At 44.8% G+C, this 26,783-nt stretch overlaps 1 protein-coding gene and 1 pseudogene across 3 annotated transcripts in view; one reads left to right on the top strand and one right to left on the bottom strand.

The window, feature by feature from the left end:
* Hecw2 (HECT, C2 and WW domain containing E3 ubiquitin protein ligase 2) overlaps positions 1 to 26,783 on the bottom strand; it is a 301,655-nt gene that overhangs the window by 208,214 nt on the left and 66,658 nt on the right. The gene's annotated exons all lie outside the window — the stretch shown is intronic.
* LOC142840039 (alpha-enolase pseudogene) lies at positions 6,535 to 10,721 on the top strand (annotated as a pseudogene).

Here is a 26,783-nt window from a genome sequence, read left to right as displayed (position 1 = left end):
CCACCATACCAAAGAACTGCAAAAATCCTTGCTGAGTAGGGAAGGCAAGTCTAATATTGGGTGGGTCTGGAAAGCATCATACAGAACTCATGGAGAATTGTGTAAAAAGGGGAGATACTATCTTCAAACCTGCTCCCTCAAACCAGAAATTCTAATTACCCCTGACCTCAGCGACAGCCCTGGGTTCTTTATCATATTCTGCCACTAAGTAATTACTTAGGATTCCAGGTGACTGACTTCACCTCTCCAAGTCTAATGCCTCCACTGGAAACACCAAGCGGTCCAAGTATACAGTCTCTAGAGACCCTAATAACTGTGTGATTTTAAATATAAAGGACAAGGCCACCAGCCTGGTAGGATGGATTATATTGATAATACCAGCCCTGGTGTAAAAGGGTTGAGTTCAAAACCAGCTCGGGCTACATGATGAGATGGTCTCAAAATAAAAAAAAAAAACTAAACATTTTAAAACTGAATAAAACTGCTGGGGACTCATGGCAGCTGGCAGATCTCCTGATTATAGCAAGCCTGAAGTTCAGGTTCAGTCCATAGCACCATATCACCCTGGGCCTGACGGTACATGCCTATACTCCCAGCACTTGGCAGGTAAAGACAGGAAGATTAGAGACTCAAGATACAGCTTATCTATGTCTTGGCTACATCAGGTTATAGAGGTTAGCCTTGGTGACATCACACCCTGTCTCAAAAAAATAAAAGTAATAAACAAAATAAAGTCACTAGATTCCATCTTGTATATAACATAGCAAGACTCAAATCTGAGAGTCACCGAAACCTTAAAACAATCATTATTCAAAGAACATTTAATGACTCCCGAGGAGACTAAAAGAACTAACACTGTTATATAATTCTAGTATTATTATTATAATACAAACCTGAGTTGCCATATAGACATAGAAATGGCAGGTGTAAGCATCATAGGGTATTATTAGCAGACATCTAGTAAAATAACAGTAATAATTTTGAGATCAATAGCTTGTTCTCACCAAGTCCAGTACATGTTTGGAGGCTAAGTCTAACCATTCAGCCTATCTTGGTAAGATGTATAAACATCTCCTGATTCATTCCTTTAATTAGGAACTCTGCCACCAACACTACTTTGTTCCGACTTTAGACAGTGACTTGCCACAGACATCATACCCTTTGATGTCTTTTCCTCTCTTCTCAGAAATTTAGGCATAAATAAGAATTATTTCCATTGAAGGATGACTTGCCTACATCACATCTTGGAATGCAGCCAAGGCTATAAAACATATCCAGAGGCAAAGTGTTTCCAGCAAACGGAAAAGGAGTAGATTCGGTGTTTGTAAACAAAAATCACAGCCCGTTAGTTAGTAAGAAGGACCTCACTGCAGCGTCCTTCCCAGTGGGACCTGTTTGGGACCCACACTTCTACCTGGAGTGGGAACGCCATGACAATGAATCACAGAGATATAGCATAGGAAGGCAGGATGTGTCAAATGCCCCAGCAAAAATCTGCCTCAGCTGTAATAAAGGTCAGAGGGTACTTTCTGGAGAAAAATCAAGTTAAAACCGTCACCGCCCCTCCTAATGGGAAACAGCAGTACTACTTGGGAACTGAAGGATGGCTGCCACAGAGAGACAGCGTTCTGATGACAGACAGCAAGCCACAGCTAGTCTTCCTTGGCATCGCACAGTTGCCAGACAGAATGGAAAGAAAACCTGGATACTCTGGCCCAAGAGCCAGCTCTCCTTCCAGGAAGACTTAGACTTGGTTGAGTCACGACTCCCCTCTGGCTCTCCGATTCCTCAGATCTGGAATGAGAAGGCAGAATCACCAACCTCTAAGATCCTTTGTAAATCCAGCCTGTGGGGATCTGTGACACTCACACAAGTGTTTCGGTTGGCACCATCGCAGGAACTTGGGCCAGGAACCACAGCCCAGCCCTGGGCCGCCATTTTACCCATCCTACTGAGGGTAAAAGTCCTTCCTCTTTCAGCTTCACACCGACCCCTTTACTGTAGGCATTGTTTTATGAGTCCACATGCTATGACTAACGAGGTCAAAGCAGACAGTTAAAATCTGATTCGTCTTGCGCCTGCTGGCTTTCTTCTGTGCCGCCAGGAGCTGTGCAGGTCATCCAGTTATACCTGCTGTCTTGTTTCTGAGGTGCACAGTTCCACGCACTCGCTCAGACGCCGAGTGTGGCCACTCTCTACTTCGGCAACGGTGACAACATGGCCAGCAAGCTCCACCGTGGTAATGAACTCCAGGCTGGATCCTAGCTCTTTAGAATCTGCCATCTCCTACCCTAAGCAGATGCGTGGCAAGCCAGCCGGCATTAGTCTGCTCTCCCACAGGTTCCCTGGGTGAGAGGACATCCTGAAGGGAAAAGGACGATCACCATTCACTGAGGATCTGCTACAGGGTAGGCACTATGCCGGCTCTTCCAGGCTGGGTACTGAGGAGGGTCCCTAAACTACGAGCTTCTTTAGGGCGGTAAGCATTGATCCTGTTATCATCTCGGCTCCTGAGAAACTTCTTCATCCAATCAGTAAACAACGGGCTTCCGTGCGCATTTGTTGAACCTGTCTTATTTAGAATTCACAATAACCTACAACGAAGCTTAAACATCAGCGAATTGGGCAAGACATGGGATAAACCCCAATTGGTCAGACCCTCTCCAATATTTGAGAACATCCGATCCCAGTCAGTCTTCTTCCTGGGAGTTGAGGTATTGTCACCATAACCCAATAACATATGGTTGGATGCTGTTGGAATCAGGAAGGATGGGCTGGGAGGTGTATGGAGAGGTCTGCCATTCACAAGTCCCTGGGTTCAACCCCCACCACTGTAAAAATGAAATTAAAACCTGAGAAGCTGAGACACCAAAAAAAAAATTCTCTAAAGTAAGCTTTGTTCTTGCTGACCATTCAGGTTGTAGGCTAACATTTAGAGAAGGGGGTGTTGGCAGTATCCTAGGTTAGTAAGACTGTGTTGTATATACTTATTTGTTATAAAATAAAACTTATCTTATTTCTTGTGTGCTTATTTTCTCTGGCTAAATCTTATCTTGACAATTTAGGAGCTGCTAGGGTGACAGTGTCCAGCACCAACAGGAGTGCGGTGATTATACATAGAATTCACTGAACCTGCCCCCAGGAATTGTTTTCCTGGGGGCTGGAGTGATGGCTCAGAGGTTAAGGGCACTGACTGCTCTTCCAGAGGTCCTGAGTTCAATTCCCAGCAACCACATGGTGGCTCACAGCCGTCTGTAATGAGGTCTGGTGCCCTCTTCTGGTCTGCAAGTATACATGGAAGGAATGTTGTGTACACATAAATAAATCTTAAAAAAAAAAAAAAGGAATTGTTTTCCTTACAGACACTTACATCGCAAGGAAAAACAGACAGATGACGGGCCCAAACACAGGAAGACACAAGCTCGGTGCCCAATCTGTCGGTCAGACACCGAGTGCAACCGGCCATGCCCGTCTCTCTAAGTGCCTGTGTTCCCACCAGAAATACTTCCTTTATCACATTCGTGTTTGATATCCTAGATATTTAACAATTTAGCACTTTCCTCCGCGGGGGAGGGGTGATGGTGTGTGTGTGTGTGTGTGTGTGTGTGTGTGTGTGTGTGTGTGTGCCTCTTTTCTCTGACCGTGATAAAACTCCCTGGCAGAAGCAGTCAACAGGAGAAAGGGCTCATTCAGGCTCACTCATGGGTCAAGGGAAGTCACAGAGGCCACTGACCATGCAGGAGACAAGATGCCACCCACAGCAGAAAGCTCTTCCCAACTCAATTAATACGGTTAATTGGCAGAGGTGCACCCAGACGCCAATCTTAATCTAAATAATTGCTCACAGATGTGTCTAAAGGTTTCCATGCTAGTTGATTCAACACGCATTGGCAATTAACACTAACCACACACAAGCGTGTATATACATATGTGTGTGTGTATATGTGTGTGTGTGTGTATATATATATATATATATATATTTGATTATTAGTTATACTCAGTTGTTTAAGTGACAGGTTTGTCTTATTGTCTTTTAAGATACTGCAGCGTAAAGCGTGTAAGCAGTTTATTTATACCAAATGGCAACATTTTTATGGCTCATGTTAAATATTTTCATATTGTTATGATAGCAAATATGCCTGCATGCTTGCTATTGTGCAGCACAGAGATGATCTTATGAGCACCAAGCTAATTTTGCTTTGTTTTTAAAGATATATACATAGCTTCAAGTGCACAACACCGTTACTTTGCAAATTCTCTGTGAATCTCAATTTGAGTTTACAAGGTCTCTTTTAGAATCTTCCCAGTTTAATGAACCTATTTTGATCTTAATCTAAAAATATATCGATCATGTGTGGTGGTTAATTTTGTGTTGGTATTTCTGGAAGTGTCTGTGGCAGTCTTTCAGGGAGAGGCAGACTGGTGTTGGAATCAGTGGGATTGGAATCAAGAAGATCCTCCTTCACTGATATGAGTGGGCATCTCTCAATCTGCTGATGTCTCAAATAGAACCGAAAGGCATGGGATGTGTTCTCCCTCCAGCTCCTTGAGCTTGGGCATCCATCTGCTCCTAACTTTGGACATGGCCACACCCCCACACCACGCTCTAAGGCCTTTGCTCTGACATGGAATCTCATCACCACTTGCCTGGGTTCACTGCTCATAGATAGAAGGCCATTACACTTTCCAGCTTCCAGAATATTGTGAGGCAGCATCTTGAATTAAACCTGTTTTTATGTATCAATATCCATACACCAGCTTCATTGTGCCCAAAACTTGGTTAGCACAATGCCTAAACTATTCCAGTCACCTTAGCAATTTACAAAGAGACTTCTCTTGGTGACCCAAAAGCATTTGCACACGTGCCAACACCTCACTCATTCCTTTATTCACATAGCAAGGACCTATCTAAGATGGAAGGCACAGAATCCAGGAGAACGTGAATCCCATCCTGTATCATGGAGTCTACAGACCAGCCTATCAGTGGCTGGAGCACAGAGACCAATTTTCACGTATCCTGCACACACCAGAGGACAGCCAAGCCAGGCCTAGGGGCTGATGCCGCTTGAACCAGGAGAATCCATTGAATTTTGGGGGGCATGCAAAGTGATCTAACCGGGGCAGTTTTAAAGGAAAGAGGGAAGGCCACAACAAATGCATAAGAAGCTTCCATTTCTCAAGCTGAAATCAAAGTCCCGGCGTCCTAAATTGGGGGTTACGGTTGACTGCCATCACACCAGGATGAGAAGAACCCTTTAATAAAAACAAGGGAGGTAGTCAGAAGGCAGTGATGGAGGAAAAGGGGCACAAGGAAATGATGATATGTATATTGAACCTGAACGGAGACAAGGAGTAGCCTCTGAAGCAAGAAGTTTACTACTTAAAGTCACAGAACGGCCTTCAGGGAGGGTGTATCTCTTCACCCACCTGCCTCCTTATTCCATCAATGTTGGCAAGACTTATTAATAACTTTCTAGGAAGTAGACTACTTGGCTATGTTAACAATCTTACTAAGAAAATTTCACACCACGCATAGTAGTGCATGCCTGGAATCCCAGCATTGAGGAGGCGGAGGCGGGGGGGGGGGGGGGGATAGCAAGTTCAAGGCCAGCTTGGGCTGCATAAAAAAAAAAGAAAAAAAAGGAAAGGAGGGAACCAAGGAAAAAGGCGGAAAAATGCCACAGTGCAGTGAGTCCACAGGAAAACTTGAGAGATAACTATTAATTCTAAAAATGTCCCAACATGCTGTGCTATTTCCTCAGGCAGCCAAAGCAAAGTGCCACGGGCAGGCTGGATGCATAAACAACAGCAACAAAAAGCTGTTTTCTCAAAATTCTGAAGGCTAAAAGTTCAAAATCATGAAGTCAGAGTAGGGTTAGTTCATGGTCTCCCTTGTTGAATTATAAATGGTTATCCCCTCCCTACCATGTGTGTGTGTTTGTGTCCACATGCATGTATGTTTGTGTGTGAGTGTGTTTGTATGTGTGTGTGTATGTGTGTGCGTGTATATATGTATGTGTGAGCATGTATGTGTGTATGTGTGTGTGCGTGTATGTGTGCATGTATATGTGTATGCGTGTATGTGTGTGCATGCCTGTGTGTGTGCATATGTGTGCATGTATATGTGTGTAAGTATGTGTGTATGTGTGTGTGTGTGTGTATGTGTGTGTGTGTTTGTGTAATGATCTAGAGAGATGGATTATGATCCAGCTCTGTGACTTCACTGTAATGCAGTCCCTTTTCTTTACAGACTTTTTCCAAATGAATTCATTCCAAGATATGCTGGGTCTCAGGGCACCCACACAGAAATTCTGACAGCACCTAACACACACCCACTCTCTGATAGGCAATAGAGTGGACATAGGAACACTATCGAGACACAAAACATCAGCGCTCTGTCCCTCTCACTGGTAAGGCTGTTCATCACGATCTCTCAAATATCTGTCACCCATAATAAGGCGGCATCCTTGAGAACCAGTGCGGGGAATGAGGAAGAAATGAGAAGTGGAGGGAGGAATGAGCCAATTCGATTTTATGTGTCCTGTGTACCAAGCAACCAGCTTCACCCCGGTCACTGCCCGCAGGTTCTCAGTATCCAGCTACAAAGTCATGGACTTCAGCAGCAACAGGTGCCACTGAACTCCACTGAACACAGGCAATTAGATGAACCCTAGCCCTGGCTGAAAGCGAAGTTCAGGTTGGTTTCCTGTACTCCAGATCTTTAAGATTGCATCTTTCCTCCTACTTAGGAAGCAGCTAGTACCATAGGGACTTGCAGCTACCCACCTAGTACCACATCCGTGTTTCTGTGCGCTGAGGAACACAACGTCAGTAATGCTGCCAGAGACCCGGGTTAGAGCACTCACCCTGGGGCCCTACAGTTATGCTCTAAGCCCTGTAATGCAATAATCTTGATTTCTTTACTCTTTTTGTTCAACCACTTGGGGTCACAAGTTGTTTTCATTATAGACTCAAATGAGAAAAAAAATTAATGATTTAACTAGAGAAGCAGATCAGAACCTAATTTTATGAAAGCAACGACTTCATTATGTTTATTATGTGAACAGCAATAGCAACAAAGAAAATAGTACCGTATTTCTGAATAAAAGTTTAGCTGTATACATTAAATTTTTTTGTCGTGAAAACCGACCTAAGTCCATAACTAGGAATTTCCCCTAAAGACTTGCATAACAATTTGAGTGCTCATACTTATATCTGATATGATTTTATAACAGATCTAGGAGGAACCTTGGCTCCCAAAGGCACATGATGAAGAAATTACTCGATTATGTAATGGCATGACAAACTTTTAAACGAGAGTCACACTTTAAGCCTGAAATGTCCCAGGCTGCACTACAGTAAGACCCACCCGTTCCACCATACCGCATCTCTTCCAGAGACGCCTTTAGCTTGATCTCTTGATTATAGAATAGAATCTTTGTGTAAGACGGATCTTCACGATCTATGTGCCACACTACACGAGAATTATAAAAGCTTGGTAGCGAAATTAAAATGAGTCACCCCTGGAGGTCAGCTGGGTCACTGCGGAACTCATTTGACCGTGAGCTATCAGGAGGGAGGGTGGTGTGAAAGCCCGGCAGCCACACGCAGGCTCCCTTGGGTCCTCACTTTCATCTAAGGCAGTAGTTCTGCAGATTTATGTCCCATGTCTTACGCACATAAATTCTTCTAATGCCTTCTTCTATGACTGAATCCCTTAATTCCCAGAGAGTGAGCTAGACAGAAGACAGACAGAGAAATGAATGAATGATTGATCGATAGATAGATGACAGATAGATGGATAGGTGGATAGATAGATGATAGATAGATAATGGATAGGTGTATAGATATATATATATAGAGAGATGGATAGATAGCTAGATGATAGATTATAGAGATAGATAGATAGATAGATAGATAGATAGATAGATAGATAGATAGATAGATAGGTAGGTAGGTAGATAGATAGATAGATAGATAGATAGATAGATAGATAGATAGATGATAGATAACAATGATGAGGATAGATAGATATCAAATAGATATCAGAGAGATATAAAATAGATAGATGGAAAGACAGACTTACGGGTGATAGACAGACAGACAGATGAATGATAGATTTTGGATATTAGGTATCCACCAAGCCAGCACTGAGAGTCTAGGTAACCGTGCTGATGTCTTGTGCCTTCTACAACAATGATATTGCAACCAGAAGGCACTGCTTCCTTAACAACTGACATGCAGATGCTCTCCCTTCCTGTACACCTGAGCACATAAGAAGGAAACTGGATTCAGCATCATCTGTCCCCTCCCCTGTAAGGAACCTGACCCATCCTGCTCAAAGCGGAGCCCTTGGTCTGCGCCTGCAAGAGGCCGTATTTCAGAACTGCGAGCCTGCATTTAAGTAGCACTCGGGGCTCTGGGTCCGGAGCCCCTCGGCTTTCCCCTCTCTTGCCCCCTCTGCCACCCCTGTCTAGTCAGATGCCACCCAGTCCTTCGCTAGTGAGCTGTCTCTGCTTTCAAATGAAAACCTGGACAATGAACTCTGTCCGCACTGTTCCTAAACTGAGAGATGCTAGTAGCAACACCCTGACCCTCCCAACAAACCCCAAAAGTAAGCTTTAGTGTCTCCAATGCAGAAACTAGACCTCACACAGCCAGCCTTATCAGAGGGAGTGTAAACCCAGGACATCTCCCTGTTGCTTCATCAGATGGTTGACCTCAGGGTAAATCAGAGTCTTTTCAAGGAAATGATCTGCCTAAATCCTCTTATCCAGGTAATCATCTTGTATACTCACTAGATCTCAATTTTCATATAATCCTGGCAATCCAAGCCACCTTCAAAGCTGGTTCACTCAGAAGATCAAAGCCTTTGATAATAATAGATTAGTTTCATCTTGCATGTTACAGAAGTCCTATTTTCGTTACTGAAGAGACTGAACCAGTTTACAGTCATCTCCTGCATCGAAACTCAAGGCCTCTTACTGGATGAACACTTCGGAATGCCCTAGTGGCTAAAACCATTCACTTGGAGGACAAGCAACCTTAATTTAGTCCCACTTCACAGTCAATCACCTTTCTAACTCCAGACAAAATCCCGGAACTTCTGAGTCCCAGCTTCTCACTGGCCAGATGGAGGTAACTGTGGCTTCTTCACTGTGTCTTTGAGAAAAGTGACAGATAAAAGAAGACATGGGAAATAATAACACACACAGTACTTTCCACTTAGTAAATGCTAAATAAATGCCCGTCACCCTGGCCACGCCTTGTAACTACCAGTTCCAGAAGAGAAGCAGGTATGCAGTTAGTTCAATTACAAAATCCTCTTAAAGCTCGGTCACAGGCTCGCATGCACAGCTCTTCCTCACGCTCTTCACGGTGTCTGCAGAACTTCTGTTCTTCTGAGGGGTGATCCGACAGTCAGAAACTCGCCGTGTCTGATCTCAAGGTCCACGCCCGAGAGATCTTTGACTCCCGTGGGACTCCCACTGCTGAGGTTGATCTCTACATCTCAAAAGGTCTCTTCCCAGCTGCCGTGCCCAGTGGTGCCTCCACAGGCATCTCTAAGGCCCTAGGGCTCCGTGATGACGATAAGATACGCTATGCGGGGAGGGTGTGTCTCAAAGACTGATGAGGGCGTCACGTCGATAAAAGTATCTCGCCTGCTCTGGTAGCGCGAACCGGAATGTTGCGGGACACGAGAAGATAGACAAACTGTTGATCGAGACGGACGGCACTGGAAACAAATCTAAATTGGGTGGCAATGCCATCCTGGGAGTGCCCCTGGCTGCCTACAAAGCTGGCACCGCAGAAAAGGGGGTACCCCTCTACCGTCACATCTCTGACTTGGCTGGCAACCCTGAAGTCATGCTGTCGGTCCCAGCCTTCAGTGTGATCAACAGATGTTCCTATGCTGGCAACAAGCCGGCCGTGTAGGAGTCCATGATCCTCCCTGTGGGGGCGTCTGGTTTTTGGGAAAGTCACGCGCGCTGCAGTAGAGGTTGTCACAACCTGAAGAATGCCATCGAGGAGAAATACAGGAACCATGCCACCAAAGTGGGTGACGAGGGCAGGTTTGCACCTACATCCTGGAGAACAAAGAAACTCTGGGGCTGCCAAGGAACACAATTAGGAAGGCTTGTCATTGGCATGCACATGGTCGTCTCTGAGTTCTTCAGGTCTGGCAGGTATGACCTGCGTTTCAAGTCTGATGACTCTAGCGCGTACATCACATCCGACCAGCGGGCTGACCTGTGTAAGTCCTTCATCTGGGAGTATCCAGTGGTGTCCACTGAGGACCCCTTTGACCAGATCGACTGGGAAGCTGGCCGAAGTGCACGGCTAGGCAGGCATCCACAAGGTTGAGGATGATCTCACAGTAACCAGCACTGAAAGGATTGCCGAGGCCGTCAGTGAGCCGCCATGCAGCTGCTTCTCGCTCAAAGCGAACCGGATTGGCTCTGCATCTGAGCCTCTGCAGGTGTGTATGCTGACCTGGTCCAATAGTTGGGGCCTCGTGGTGTCCCATTGCTCTAGGGAGACTGAGGATACTTTCGTCATCGCTGACCTGGGGGTGGGGCCCCACACTGGGCAGATCAACATGGCTACCCACCCTGCTTGCCCTTCGCTGATCTGAGCACCTGGCCAAGTACAATCAGATCCTTAGAACTGCGGAAGAGCTGGGCAGCGGAGCTACATTTGCCTGGTCAGGAAGCCCCTGACCAGGTAAAGTGTGGATGGAGACCCCTGGAGTCACCAGCTGCTTAGACCCTGTCCTTGATGTCACCGAGGGGGCTCAAGGCCGGTCCAGTGCTTGCATCTCCCATTGTCACAGCTTCCTTGGACATCCTCAAGGCCATACCTGACCACCTGGAGCCCTGCTGGCAACCCCGGCTTTGTAATCATGCTCCCGGGCCTCGGAATTGGTCCAAAATCACTGCTTCTGCCATCTCACTTCCCAAGCCGGTGTCTGGAGCCTAGTGCAGTCTCTAGGGTGGCCACAAGCCAACCCTCACCCCAGCGGTTCTCTGCAAAATCAAAGCCTAAGCGACCCTTAAAAACAGTCTCAAATTATAAAACCCCCATCACTTATAATGAAGAAAAATGGCAAGCTCCCTTCTAATTATACTTCTAGAATCAATGAAAACCACAAGATGAAAACGAAAAATGTAAGCAAGTTTTAGCTTCAAAGATAAGATTTTCCTTTGAAGTGAAAATGAAATATAAAGATAGTGAAAACCTGGAATGCTTTCCAAAGTGACCTACCTGGCAAAGACTTTCCCGTCCCATCTCCCACTTTCCAGCCAGTTCTGAGGAAAGCAGTGTCCACTCCCCATATCTCCTGCATATGCTGTCAGGATATGAAGCACCCCCAAAACCTTACATGTTGAACAATACAGCACTATTTTAGCAATGGGTTAATCCACGGATGGGTTCAGGACTTGGCAGTGCTTTGGGGGAGGTGTTTAAAATGAAGGGGCGTGGCCTCGCTGACTTAAGGAAAGTCCTTTACGGGGTCACATATCAGAATGAACGAAACTCTAGAACACAGTGCAGACTCTTTGTTCTCTCTTATAAAAGAGAGCATTTAGTCAGGGCTTCTTAAATTTCAGAGAGTGAGCCCATTGTCGTCACGGCAGCTGAGCGGTTTATTTACATCTGGAGCAGCAGGAAGAAAGAGACATGGGGACTGGCTTGGGCTTTAAACACCTCAAGGCCCACCCCCAGTGACGCACTTCCTCTCACAAGGCCACCCCTTTTAATCCTTTCAAACAGTGCTGCCCCTTGTGGTGACCAAAGCATTCAAATCTATGAGGCTATGAGAGCCAGCCTTATTCAAACCGCTACGTCACTCTTGGGCATATACCCAGAGAATGCCTCATCCTACGGCAGAGATGCTTGTTCAGCTATGTTCATTGCTGCTCTGTTTATGATAGCATACACTGGGAAAAAAAACTAGATATCCATCAATGGAAGACTGGATAGTGAAAATGTCATAAACTGACACAGCAACATATTATTCCGCGGTTGCAAAGCTGAAACCATAAAACTACAGTTAAATACAGAAGCTAGGAAAAAAATTATCCTGGATGAGGTCACCTAGATCTCAAAATACAAATGCTGTGTTGTGTATATGTCTTATATGCAGATTCTAGCATTTAAGCCTTTGATAGGCACACTGTAAGCACAGAGGTTATCTAGTGGGTGAGAGACTGGGCAAGAGGAGAGGATCTCCCAAGGTAGAAGAAATAGAATATATGATTTTGGAGAGACAGGACAGAGACGGAGACAGGAGGCTTGAATGAGAAGACAAGGAAGGTAATGAAGGGAAAATGAGGAGAGACAGCTAACAGTAAGGGCCGTCGAGGGGGCTGTATGGTAGCATCGTGGTACAGCTTCTTCAGTAATGCAATGATCTCAGAGGTGAAGGAAGGTTGGGCAGCAAGAACTCAACCCAGGACAAACATCAACTTCCCTTTCTTTTGTAAGGCGCTTGGGTCACTGTTGAGTCATGCCCACCTAGGCTGCACGACAGTACCCCCGAAGAGGTGGAAGATAGAGGGCTATCTCTGAGCATCGCAGCCCCACTTCCTTCTTCGCCACAATTCCAGACTTCCAGCGGCACGCATGGCAGCAGATGGCACCTGCTGGCAAAACAGAAACAAGTAGCCAGCCTGGAAGCAGCAGGCCGAATGGCTGCTTTGGTTCAGAAATATGGGGCAAAGTGTAAGGACATAAAAATCCCCAAACATAAACAAACCCAGCAACAACCCGACAGCTTGCAAGCCCAGGACAAAGTCCATCGCAACAGAAGGCCGTGGAAGCGGTCCATTGACTGTAATCTCACGGACCAGCAGGTCCCACAGTATGCAGAAGAGCAAATAAGAAAACACGCTTTTAACTTGGGCTTCAGTCATGACACATCCATGTCCAGAGTATGTACAACATTAGAAACAGCCTCCCTAATCCCGGGAAATGGAGGGGAAATGATATAATTATATTATAATCTCAAAAAAAAATAATTGAAACAAATGACTCATAAGAAGAAAAAAATGAGCCAAAGTATGGAATAATAAAACAATCATAAAAACAAGAAAGCGAGGCATGGATGCTCTCAGCTGACAGAGCGCTTACCTAGCACGCACAGGGCCACATCAATCGGAAACAGTGACACGTATCTGCAAATGCCAGGGCTCAGGAAGTGAAAACAAACCATCATGCAGGCCTACAGAGATTTGGGAGACCCTATCTAAAAAGAAATAGCAAGGAAGTCAAAAGAAATTAAAAATCCCACAGCCTCTACAAATCCCAACACTTGAAAATTTAGTCTCTTTAAAAATCCAAAGTCACTTTAAAAAATTCAGTCTATCAACTGTGGGCTCCTGTAAAATAAAAAAAATCAGGTAAAAACTTTCTTACTTCAAGGGTGAAGAACGGTCACACCCGGAGAAGGCAGAAACAAGCTCAAGGATCCACTCCTGATTGTTTTCGCACCAAACAGCAAGTTGGGGAGGAAAGTGTTTATTTGGCTTACTGATGGCTGTAGCCCATCCTTGAAGGAAGCCAGGACAGAGCTCAGAGGAAGAATCTGGAGGCAGGAGCTGATGCAGATATCGTGGAGGGGTGCTGTTTACTGGCTTGCTCGGCCTGCTTTCTTAGAGAACCTGGGACCACTAACCCAGCGGTGGCCTCACCCACAATGACTGGACTCATGGACATTAGTCACTAATTAAGAAAATGCCCTCTATGCTTAACTGGCTCAATTAAGACATTTTCTTAATTGAGGGTTCCTTCTCTGGGAAACTTGGGTCAAGCTGGCAGAAAAGTGGCCAGCATACGGCCGGTCTATGGCATCTAGGGAGCCCCTTCTCTCTCTCTCTCTCTCTCTCTCTCTCTCTCTCTCTCTCTCTCTCTCTCTCTCTCTCTTTCACACACACACACACACACACACACACACCCATAAATAGGCCACACGCCCATGCTGAGCCCACGCTGGAGTCACATCCAAACGCTAACCTGATTAGTGAATATCCTTAGATCCTTGACATCTCCACCCTGGATTCCAGATCCAGCTAGAGTCGCACGTGGGTGCACCAGCTGAGATGCCCCATAACCTTCATCTATGCTAGCCATCCCTTCATGCCCAGCTTATTCTGGATTCACACTGGGTGAGATACTCAAGACCCAGGCCCTATGCCCTTCCACGCCCAGACAGAAGTCCCACCCACACGCTCTAACAGTGTACAGTCTGTTCGAAGAACGTTAAGTCAATACATTCCATAAGTCATATGGACTTAAAAACCATTTCACATCAACAGATGCAGAAAGGCCTTTAACCAAGCCTACACATTTATCAAGGTAGATAAGTCCTAGAGAAAGGACTGGAGGGAACAGACCTTTGTAGTGATATTTCATCTGTATTTTCATAAATAAAGCTTGCCTGAAGATCAATGAGTAAACCAGCCGCACTGGTCAGCCTTACAGACCAGGCAGTGCTGACACACACCTTTAATTCCAGCAGCCACACTAGTTTGCCACGAAACCCAGGCAGTGGTGGTGCACACCTTTAATCCCAGCACTAGAGAGGAATAGAAGAGGGGAGGAGACAGTTCTTATACACGGACTCATTCTGAGATTCCTGGAGGCTGAAGCGTCACTTCGGACCGAGATAAAGGTAAGACCCAGCGGCTGGCTGTTTTGTTTCTCTGACATTCAGGTTGAACCTCAATATCTGTCTCTGGGTTTTTAGTAATCACACTACATAAATCCACACAAGAAAGGCCATGTATGACAAATGATACTACAGTATCAACCCAGAAAGAGAAAAACTCTAAGCAGCCATATAAATGTCTGGAATGAGGCAGGGCTAATTATTAACCAATCCACAACCCACTCTGCTTCAATACGGTGCTTGAAGATTTAGCAATGGCAACAAGAAAAAAAAAAACTAAAGGAATGCAAAGAAGAAGAAAAAATCTAATTATCCCTATTTGTAGCTAACATGATTATACTTGAGATTCTCAAAATTCTACCGGAAAATGTCTGGAAATGATCATTTTCAGCAAAGTCTTAGGACCACAAAATCAACTTAGTAAAAACCACAGCCTTTCTATATACAGATATAGACTGAGATACACTTCAATGAGATCAAGGAAACACTTCCATCCACAACAGCCTCCAAAATATATATCTAGGAATAAACACAACCAATGAAGAAAAAGACAATTAAAAACCCTAAAGGTCTGAAGAGAGAGGCTGAGGAAGACATAGGAAGAAGGAATGATCTCCCATGCTCATGGATTGGTTGATTTAATATTGTAAAAATAGCCATGCTACTATAGAAACAAAGAATAAATAATCTCTGTCTCCCAAAAAGGAACATGCAAAAAAAGTGAAAGGATCTCATCAAGGCAATTCTTTCTGCACACAGGATGCTCCAGGACAGAAACCAGACCAGCAACACACTGGGGCCAACATGGTGTCTGTCTTTTATCCCCGGCACAGTTGGTGGCTGCATCTCATCCTGTCCCCAGCAGCCTTACTTCAAAATCTGACATGATTGGCTAATTGGCACAAAGGGAAAGGGAAGGGAAAAGGTGAAATAGGAGTCCTGGCTGGGCTAAAATTTCAAAGGAAATACATTTTCACACTACCAAAAACAATGTACAGTTTTAATACAACCCAAATCAAAATGTCAGTCAAATTCTTCACAGAAATAGAAAGGCAAACGCAAAGACGAACACCCTCAAGTTCACATGGAAGCACCAATACCATGGAAAGCCCATAGCACGCAGAGAGAGCATGGCTGGAGGGATTGACACACCAGACTTCAAGATATGTCACAGAGCTATAGTCATAAAAACAGCATAAAACTGACATACAAGCAGATATGTAGAAGAACAGAACAGAACGAAAGTCCTATAGTTATATATAAATATATAGGTATATAGATATAAAACAGATATTTGATATTTGACAAAGACACCCAAAATATACAACAGACATAAGAAGGTAGCTTGAACAAATGGTGCTGGGATAGATGAATGTCCACGTTAAGAAGAATGAAATTAAACCTGTATCTACCACACTGTAGAAAAGCCAACTCCAAATGGATCAAAGACCTCAATGTGAAACTTGAAACCTATTGGAACAAAATGGGCAGTCGCCACATGACGCTGGTACAGTAAAGGAAAGCGTTTTGATAGGACCCCCATTCACTCAGGAAAATGGCCAACAGTTGGCCACGGGAGCTCATAAAACCGAAGGAACTTCTGTAGAGCCAAGAAAACAACCAATCAAATGAAGAGAAATCCCAGCGCGTGGGAGGGCATCGTCAGCAACAGTGTACTCTTTGGAGCATTAATATTCAGAATATACAAAGAGTCAAGAAAACAACTGACCCAGTTTAAAAAAAAATGGGCTATGAATCTGAGCCGAGTTTTCAGAAGAAGCACATATTGCTAAGACATATCTTTCTAAAGTGTTCATCATCCTTAGCCATCAGGGAAAACATAAACCACTTTGAGAGTCCATCTGACCATAATCAGAATGACCTCAACAAATGCTGAGTTCCAGGCCAGCCTGGTCTACAGAGCAAGAGAAACCCTGTCTCAACGTCCCAACCCCCCAAAAGAAAAGAATTGGGGGGGAAGGAGGATGCTCAATTCACTGTTGGTTGGGATTTCAACTGGAGCAGCCGCTATGAAAATCAATGTGGAAAAGTCTCCCGACGCTAAAAATAGATCGATGCCTATGGAAATCAATATGGAGACATCTACACAAGCTGAAAATAAATCACTACACTGCTCTCCAGCGATACTACTCCTTGGCATAAACCCAAAGGACTTGACAGCCTTCCCCAGAGACAACATTCCACCACGTTCACTGTCACTCTCTCCGAAATGAACGCAGCCTAGATGTCCATCGGTCGGTGGAGGGACAACAAAAATTCGGTAGATAGACACACTTAAATTATGTGGTTGAAAAGAAAGATAAAATCATTAAACTTAATTAATAGAACCTGTAAAATATTACACCAAGTCAGGTCACAAAGACCCAGAAAGATAAATGTCACACATTCTCTCTTATTTGGGAGTCCTAACTTCAAACATTTACATTTGAGACTATAACCTAGAATAAACACAGTAGGTTTTGTATGGATGCATGGAGATGTGTGGGTATGGATATCAATAATAATTATTGAAGAAGAGGTCATGAACTAAAGATGGACAAGAGAAGAGTTGGAGAGGGAGAAGAAAGGACAGAAATGATTTAATATAGTATACTCACATACCCAATTCGCAAAAAATAATTTTTGATATATATTAAAATTAATAAAACATGCATTTAAAATTAACCATAGAGAGAGTCTTCTAAAAAATTAGGGTTTTTGAAATCCCATGTACGGTTTTTCCGTTTAACTCTTTCTCTTTTGGTTTTTGAGAGAGAGAGAATCTCTCTGTAGCCCAGGTTGACCTCAAAATCACGATAACCTTCCTGCGGAGTCTTCTAAGGGTCAAGATGACAGGTGTACGCATGGTAGCAGGTACTTGCAACACCTCTACTGGGGAGGCCGAGAAAAGGATCCCTGAGGCTTGCCGACCTACCAAGCCTAGTCTGAAGGGTGAGCGCAGGTCTCAAGGAGAGACCCTGCTACAGAAAACACAGTGGGGTGATAAGATGACCCACAGATAGTGTTTGCACCAAGCCTGAACGAGTTCATCCCTGGTCTGACATGGAAGAGGGAGAGAAGCAACCCCTTCAAGATGCATGCACACTGTGGCATGTGTATGAACATACGTGCACACACACACACACACACACACACACACACTCACAATTAACAAATGAAAACGCAACTGTAAACAACTAACCAAAAAAGGTAGACAGCTCCTGAAGAATGACATTAAAGCAACTGTGTTCACAGAGAAGCAATTTCAAAAGGGGAGGGTAAAATATCACCTTCAGGCTATATTGTATTAAAAACTCACATTAACTAAAATACATGCAGGAGATTTGGAACAACACAGATAAATCAGAGCTGTCATTTCTTCCAGTCATCTCAAATCGTTCTTATAAAGTGCATTCACACAAGGGCGTGGTCTCGAGAAACGTGAAATTGCAGACGCATCAAGTCCCCTGGCATCAGTTTGCTTTGCTGGCCAGAGGCAGCATGAGGCTGTAATTAGGAGGCCTCTGGCGGTGGGGGGGAGGGGGGGTAGGAATCCACGTTCTGCTGGTGCGCTTTGTTTTTATGCTATGGGCAGCCATCAGAAGGTTCTCCGACCTCTGACGGAGGCAACTGCTCCCACCCTATCATAACAAACCTGTGGTTTTCTGTCACAAACACTGCTTTCCCCGTGAGGTGTCCACAAAGGGAGCTATTTGCAGAGACACGGTTGTGATCCCACAGTGTGTTAGAGGGACACAGCTAAACTCGCAAGGGACTAATGAGTGACCCCCCAAAAGGAGCTGAAGAAGCTGCAGCACAAATCCACATTAAAATAACAGTCTCATCGGCAGGCTGACGTCCTCCATATTTTGCCTTCCGTATCATTTAAAACTTCAAAACCTGACCAGCCCGGGAGTGGGAAGGGGTTGAACTTGAAGCTGGGTTCAAAGGCTTTCCTCGGAGTCTCTAGCCCCTGGGGCTTGAGGAGCAGGTCTCAGTGAGGAAACAAGCCAGAGGCACTGGGGAACATGGCATAGAAAAAGATCATGATAAGGGCCCACTTCCCTTTTGTCCTCTATACCTTGGAGACGCTTTAGCCATCCACGGTGAAGAACATCAAGAGAGCAGATTCTGGAAGCCAAGGTATAGTGATGTTTCATTTGTATTTTAATAAATAAAGCTTGCCAGAAGAATAGAATGCAAAACAGCCACGCTAGTCAGCCGTACAGGCCGGGCAGTGGTGGCACACACCTATAATCCAGCAGCCACACTAGTTAGCTATAGAGGCCGGATGATGGTGGTGCACGCCTTTAATTCCAGCTCTAGAGAGAGGAATATAAGGCGGGATGCAATACAAGTTGCTTTTTCATTCTGAGGGTTTCTAGGAGGTAAGAGCTCCCCAAAGCTGCTTTGCTTCTCTGATCTCCAGGTTGAACCCCAATATCTGTCTCTGGGTTTTTATTAAGCGTGCTACGCCAAGGGAAATGCAGCTGTTGATCAGATAGCCAAGGAACATGCCGTTGACCCCCTCGAAGCCAGGGATGCTTTGTTGTCTTCTGTCCAGCTCACTTCCCACTCCAACCCTGACCAGGCCAGAGAAGACGTCAAGAGCCCGAAGTTGCCCACACTCGGGCCCCCAAGATCGAGGTGGGAAGCGAATCGGCAAGCCACTTGCATGAAACCGGGTAAAGTACTTGCCTGAAGCATGAGATTGTTCAGTGAGTCACCCTCAGCCACAGGACTGAGGGCACAGGACCCAGACAAAGTCCATGTCTCTTTCGAAGGGGTCAAATTAGGGTGATGATACTCTCGGACGGACGCTGAGGATTTTAGACATACGACCGACTGTACGGGATCCAGACATTTCGGGCTGCGCAACCTGAAATAACATTTTTTTCTATTGCTAACACCCCCCACCCCCCCGTGTAAAACTCAGGGGCATTTCTAAAGAGACTGACGTCAGCAACCTCTTCTTTCTTTCATTGTTCTTGCCCGTCTTTAATCTCGCTCTACACACCTCTGAAGTCAGCATAGAACATGCGACCTCAACAAAAAAAATTTTTTTCATTAAAAAAATCCGAATAGACTTTTTTCACTGACAAAACAACAAAGGCTTTTCAAGTCTGAGGGGCAAAAAAGCAGAGACGGAGCCGTAACAAAGACCGTGGCTCGAAAACAAAACAGACAGGAAGCCTTGCTTTAAAGTCCCAGCGGAGACAGACTAATGGCGGCTTTAAAGTTACTGGGGGTGGGTGGGTGGAATAATGAGGACTCCATTCAAGTAAGTACATTGAGGGTATTTCAGAAGACGAGGTCTGAATGTTTCCATTGAATCGGAACTAGATGACAAAATAAACAGAAATTCAAACATAGCTTTGGCACGAACTCATAGACCATTGAACTCCGCTCTAATAACTTCTCAATCCAACTTTTCAGAGTAAAGTAGGGATGCTGGAGTGTTGGGTACTGTCCCTTCCTTTCTTTAAAAATACACATTCTCCTCCCTGCGAGAGCAAGGGGGTGCAACCTTCAGAGAAAGCCTACGTTCTAATGTGAGAAGACTAACTCGCCAAAAGGTAACGAAAACTGGTCAACTGTCAGAGTTATTTTAAATACACTACGCTTTTCCTGTCTGTCAAAGGCTTACCTAACCATAATGGAAGGTAGAAACAGGACAAACATTTCCCGGATGCTCCAATTGCGTTGGAAAAGCAAACTGGGGTTAGAGGTGAGTGAAACCGTAAACAGATATTGACAGCCTACGGTAGCTCTTAAAGTTGAGGGAGAAGGATCCTAGCTATCTCCATGGGCAACTGCATTGCCATGATAAGCGTGGACCGGATGTGGTAATTCGTGGTTATCTGCTCAGCATTGGACCACAGAGATGTGTTGTTCGTAGTCTTGGGGAAGAAGCAGCCATGTAAACGTTTCTAACATTCTGCTCTATGTCTGAAGTGAGACAGAAACACAGGGGCATGACTAATCCCCTCCAGTGACTCGTAATGCCTCCCAAATCACAGCTTTTGAGTTCAGTCTTGGAGGATAAGTAGAAATTAGCCAGATAGAGTTTTGGGTATTTTGTTTGTTTCTTGCTTTTTTTCCCGCCTTTTTTAGGAAAAAGGAACTGCATCCATGCAACCAGAGAAGCCTGGCAGTAGAACTTATTCAGAAAAAAATGGTTCTGTGCTGCAAAGAGGGCTACAAGTTGGAATCCAGACCATAAAGGTGACGATTAGTTGGAGTTTAGGCGGCTCTAACGCAGAGTTTACAGTCACACACAGACAAGATCAGATTTCCATGGTGGAATTAAAACCTGGAGTGACGGGGAAGACGGTACAGATTCAGGAGACTGTTTTAAAACATACGCTTTTCAGGACTTAGAAGTAAAGTCAGTTGGAGAAATGGTCACAGAAACACAGGTCTCAGAAGATTTCCAGATGTTACACCTCAGTTAAAGGGCTAGTACGCCCTTTACAGAGGTAGAGCTCACAGAAGGGTGAGTACCACATCCCGCAGGGCTTGGTCCTGGAAGCCTGACTGGGGTGACAAGGGAACAAAGAAAGGACGCAAAGGGAAGACATACAGAGATACACATAGGGAAGCTGGGATCTGGTGCGCCAGGAGTGCTTTGATGGAGTGTTATCAACACTTGGGAGACATGGGCGGGAAGAGCTCTGAGTTTGAGACAAGCCCAGTGTACAGAACTAATTCCAGGACAGCCAAGGCTACACAGAGAAATCCTGTCTCAAAAAATACATAATAAACAAACAAACAAACAAACACAATATACACTTTTTTTTCTTTTGCTTTTTTGACACAGACTCTCTCTCTGCATGGCTGTTCTGGAACTCCCTCTGTAGAGTAGGCTGACCTTGAACTCATAGAGATCAGCCTGCTTCTGCCTCCCCACTGCTGGGATTAAAGGCCACCATGCCTGGTCCGACAGACACCATTCTTTATACACAGTTTGTGAGCTGGCGGAAACAAAGAGAAGGTGCCGCGAAAGGTACAAAAACCGCTTCAGATGGTGGCCTGAGACACTAACACAGTACGTGATGTAGAACACACAACACAGAGATTAACCTGTGTTTCGGGCTTTGCTCTTTGGGGGAGAGACTCTCACTGTGTATCCCAAGCTTGTTGGGGAAGATTATTTTAAGGTGTGTGACTTTTGTTTACGCTGCGTTGGTTTAACTCTGTAAACCTGGGGTTCTTTGCCTGTCTAAAACACCAGATGGTCTAATAAAGAGCTGAGTGCCCAAGGGTGAGGAGGTAGCAAGGATAGGAGGGGCTGGCAGGCAGAAGAATAAATGGAAGGAGAAATCAGGGAGAAGAGAGAGAGGAGAAAGAAGGAGAGGAAAATATCAGGGGCCAGCTACCCAGCTACCTGGCTATACAGCAAGCCACAGAGAAAGAAGTAAAGAAAGTATACAGAAATAGAGAAAAGTGAAAGTCCAGAGGCAAAAGGTAGTTGGGATAATTCAAGAAAAGCTGGCAAGTAACAAGCCAAGCTAAGGCCAGGCATTCATAAGCAAGAATAAGCCTCCATGTGTGTTTACTTGAGAACTGGATGGTAGGCCCCCCAAAAGCCAAAAACTTCACAAAACACCCTTGGAGCTCAGCAGAGGTTGTTGGACTTTGGAACTGGCATCATGAAGTTACGAGCTACCCAATGTGGGTGCTGGAATCTGAACTCAGATCCCCGAGAAGAGCAGCAAGCGCACTTAACTGCTAAACCATTTCCCCCACATTCTGTATAAACAGCTTGGAACTCTGTGTCCATGGGCTCTAAATCCCCCGATTCAATTACAATTAACAGTGGGTTGAAAATACTGTTCTAAAAATTACACATTTACTAATTTTTTGACATCATTCCCTAAACAATACAGCATAACTATTTACATGGTCTTTTTATTGTACCAGATTGGATAACTAATCTAGAAATGGTTTGAAGTCCACAGAATGTATGCAGGGAACATATGCAAACACAGCACCATTTCCAGAAGGATTCTAAATATCTGCAGATTTTGGTATCCAGGCTAACTTTGTAACCAATCCATCCTGGGTTCTAAGTAACGGCTATCTACTGTGTACGTAGGATACCTATATTTGTATACGGACATGTAATACGTAGTAATTCTCATATGTTTATCGTCTACCAGGGTGACGAATCTCAAGCATCTCTGTAACCATCACACATACGGTTCATAATCCTTTTAGTCTGTTTTCATCCCAATCTTCAGCCCTGTTTTCTTCAGTATTTGCCACTGAACTCCCACGAGAGTTAAAAATAACGAATTTCCAATCCAGACTGTGCACAGCACTTTTCTCCCGCGGAGTCTGAGTCACTGTGTAATTAGTCTCGAGTTGGGAAGGCCCGTGAGAAAGTAGGCATGAGATACTATATGACCTCAGTGGCCCCTGGAAGAAGCTCACCCCCAGAAGGGCGGCAGCAAAGGCAGACTGTGGTATCTGCCTGTTTGGATAATGGTAGTAGCTTATACTATTCCCGGGGGCGGGGAGTCTCTTGGACACCCCTGACAACAACCCAAAAGGAAGTTCCACATGCGTGGCACAGGTTTCTATTATATATTGCTTCTGAAACGATAAACTTCTTTTCCCCACACGTCTATGCTCTGGAGATAGCAGTGAGCTGTACACAGATCGGTCATTCACATCTCCCAGCATCTACGGAGGACCCACAGCTTGCCAGACACTCTGCAGAGCCGAGTTCCAGAGGAATAAAAGATGAGTCCCTGTCGGTAATCGTCTTTGGAAATTCTGAGTTATTATGTGAGGGAGACCGGCACACCCCCATAGATAGCACAGATCAATGAGCGCAAACCAGATGGTTTTAAGATCCCCAAGGAGAAAAGTATGGGTACATTAACAAACTTCAAGCTTTATTCCAAATCCCAACTCTAGGATCCATTGTCCCCCACTCCCACCCCAAATAAACATGCTGAAAAACGTTCAAAGAAGTCCACTTAACATTTCCTGAGGTAACTTTGATCTCCTGGTTTCTTTCCATTGGTTTGTACCATCACGATTCTTAAAGCAAGCACAGTGTTTCACAGGAGAAAGGAGTCTGGACAGTGAAATTTAACCAGAACACTGCAACCGTTTACAAGGAAACATCAAGTTCCCCAACACTGAAGTCTTGGGCTAGTCATCTTTGTGTCCCAGCCCCACTTAATACTGGGCGGCTGCAGAGAGGATGTGAATGCCTGCTGCCAGGACTGAAGAAACGCATGTCTGTGATAAGTGACCAGGCTTACGCAGTTCTGTTCCCACCCACCGGGACCAACGGGAGCTACCGTGACTCTTCATAACTTAAAGCGGCATAAATCTTAGAGTTTGGCTTTTGTTTTCCTTTATCATTTTACTGTATTTTCTCAATTAAACATTTTCGGCATATGTCACTTTAAAGAAAAAAAAAACCATATGAACATCACGTGACTCCATCTTAATTGGTTGACTCACTATCAATTGTTATGGAGTAAATGAAGGTATTTGTTTTATCGGACCTTTGCAGTATTGAGCACTTTTAACTTTTTTTTTTGCCTTTTTTCTTTCTTTCCTTCCTCCTTCCTTCTCTCCCTCCTTCACTCCCTCCCTCCCTCCCTCCCTCCCTCCCTCCCTTCCTTCCTTCTTTCCTTCCTTCCTCCCTCCCTCCCTTCCTTTTTCCCTGCTTCCTTCCTTCCACACAGCCTCACCCTGAAGCCTTGGCTCATCACCTGGAGCTCACTAAGTAGACTAGGGTGACCTACAGCTCACGGAAACCCACCTGCCTCGGTCTCCAGAGACCAGGAATAAGGAAGTGAGCACCAATACCCAGTACCATCCTTCATGTTTCAAGCAATATTTGCTGCTTTAAACGTAGCTTGATAATATAAATGTTTACATCATAAACGTAAATAGTGACCTTTGTGTCCAACCGTTACAAAACAGGGAAACCCCTTAAAGGCTTAGGAACACAAGAGGAAACCAGCTACGTAGAGCAGGCTTCATTTGGAGGGTGATGTCGGTTTTATTTTTAGAATCTACAAGCAGATTCATACATGCTAGGTTCCCACTGCTAATTTCTCAAAAGCTAACTTAGGGTCTTCAGTGAACTCTCACACTGAACTAAACAGCACAGCTTGGCTTGCTTCTCACTCTTTTAACAAGACGTTAAAAAGCCATGCATTTTTAAAGGGATAAAATTAACAGAAAACACACACATTAAATACCTAAGTACTACTGCTGACCAAAATCTAACCCCTCCCTAAGGATCTCAAGTTCTTCGAGAAAGTTCTTTTCCTTAAGGGCTTAGTTGAAGTTCATTCTTCTTAACTGTACTGTATTACGGATCATGTTCTATGACCTCTCAGAAATAGCTGGCTTGGATTCAGTGACGCCCCTTGTGTATTAAATTTCTCTTCGTTTCTGTTTTTGTTGCTGTTGCCACTAGCGGTGGTGGAGGCACCTGGGGGGATGTGGGCTAAAGTCTACATATCCCAGGTGAGCTGCAAGGCATTTAGTTTTACCATCAAATATCCTTAAAATGTCCCTTTACAGAAAAACAAATGGACGTTGAAAACCCTTTGCACATTAAAATTTCTAGATGAACAGTACTTCCTTTACCTTTGCGATTCCAACTGTAAAAAAAAAAATAAATGAATTAATGTACACGCAAATGCCCTAACCCAGAGCTCTTAAATCGCAGGTCCTGACCAAATATGGAGTTGCGCACCTAACTGTGAGGGCTGAAAAAGTTGCTGACGTAGTCAAACTTTTCTGTATGGTCAGCGATCAAAATTAACCCCCAAACAAACAGGCAGTGAATCTGAACTGTTTGGGGGCAGCGTCCATTATGTTCCATCAAGGGGTCTCCCTACAGCCTCGGTTCCCCCAGCCTCTGTTCCAGACACAAGGGAGTACTCTACACTGCGCATGCTCTCATGCTTGCGGCACCAAGGAGCGAGCGTTGTCAGTAACGCCGAGATTCAGCTCTGAAACCACTGTTTGTATCTGCTGCAGTCTCTCTACTCCGCACAGTCTTCTGCTCTTCTATGAACACAATGGCTCAGTTACAGAAAGAAAAAAAAAAGACTTAACGACAGAACAGGTAAAAGAGCTTGCTGCCAAGCCTGAAGATTTAAGCTCAGTCCCTTGCACACACAAGGAAGGCAAGCATGGACTCCTGACAGCTGCCGTATGACCTCCACGTACGTGCTCTGGGATGTTTGCACACGTGCGCAAATTGGTTTTTTTTTTTTTTTGGTTTCTCGAGACAGGGTTTCTCTGTGGCTTTGGAACCTGTCCTGGAACTAGCTCTGTAGACCAGGCTGGTCTCGAACTCACAGAGATCCGCCTGCCTCTGCCTCCCAAGTGCTGGGATTAAAGGTGTGCGCCACCACCGCTCGGCACAAATTGGTTTCTTTATTATAATTTATTAACAGAATATGTTTGACTTCTGAACTCATCTTACACCTCTCTATGCTCAGAGTTGCATAACGATTTCTCAGGTGAAAAGGGATCATGAGTGAAAGTTTAAGAAGCCCTGTTCTAAACGGCACTAGAACTTTCTTGGATTTCTAAATGAGACCTAACACTTGGATATCACCCTTAAGGGAAGCCTAGATCTCACGCCCTATCACCTGACCTCAAGGCAGTATTTCCATCATATACATCTTCCTGCCATGCAGCCTTTCACACGTGAAGGATGCGCGAAGGATGCGGGCACAGGAGTATCCCCACAAACACACACCAGCTCACTAAGAGAGTAAGTTGGAGATCTGTGGGTTCCGCCAGAGAGTACAAACCCAAGAACATTGTTCAGGTTCTTTATATCACCAAAGATGTTTTAAAATGGTACACTTGGCACCAGACATGGTGGTGCGTGCCTGAAATCCTAGCACTCTCGGGGAGCTGAGACAGGAGCATCTCTATTGGGAGGCCTGTCTGGGCTTCACATCAAGAAGCTGAGACAGGAGAATCTCTATTTGGAGACTTCCCGGGCTTCACAGCAAGTTCCAGGTCAGCCTAAGCTACGCGGTGAGATTCTGTCTCAAAATTAAAGTTAAACAGTAACAACAAAAGTAGCACGATTATATCATTTTGCAATCTA

This window comes from Microtus pennsylvanicus, chromosome 22 (assembly GCF_037038515.1).
Source record: "Microtus pennsylvanicus isolate mMicPen1 chromosome 22, mMicPen1.hap1, whole genome shotgun sequence".
NCBI lineage: Eukaryota > Metazoa > Chordata > Mammalia > Rodentia > Cricetidae > Microtus > Microtus pennsylvanicus.
Note: the sequence above shows the minus strand (reverse complement) of the source record. Positions and strands in the feature narration are given on the sequence as shown.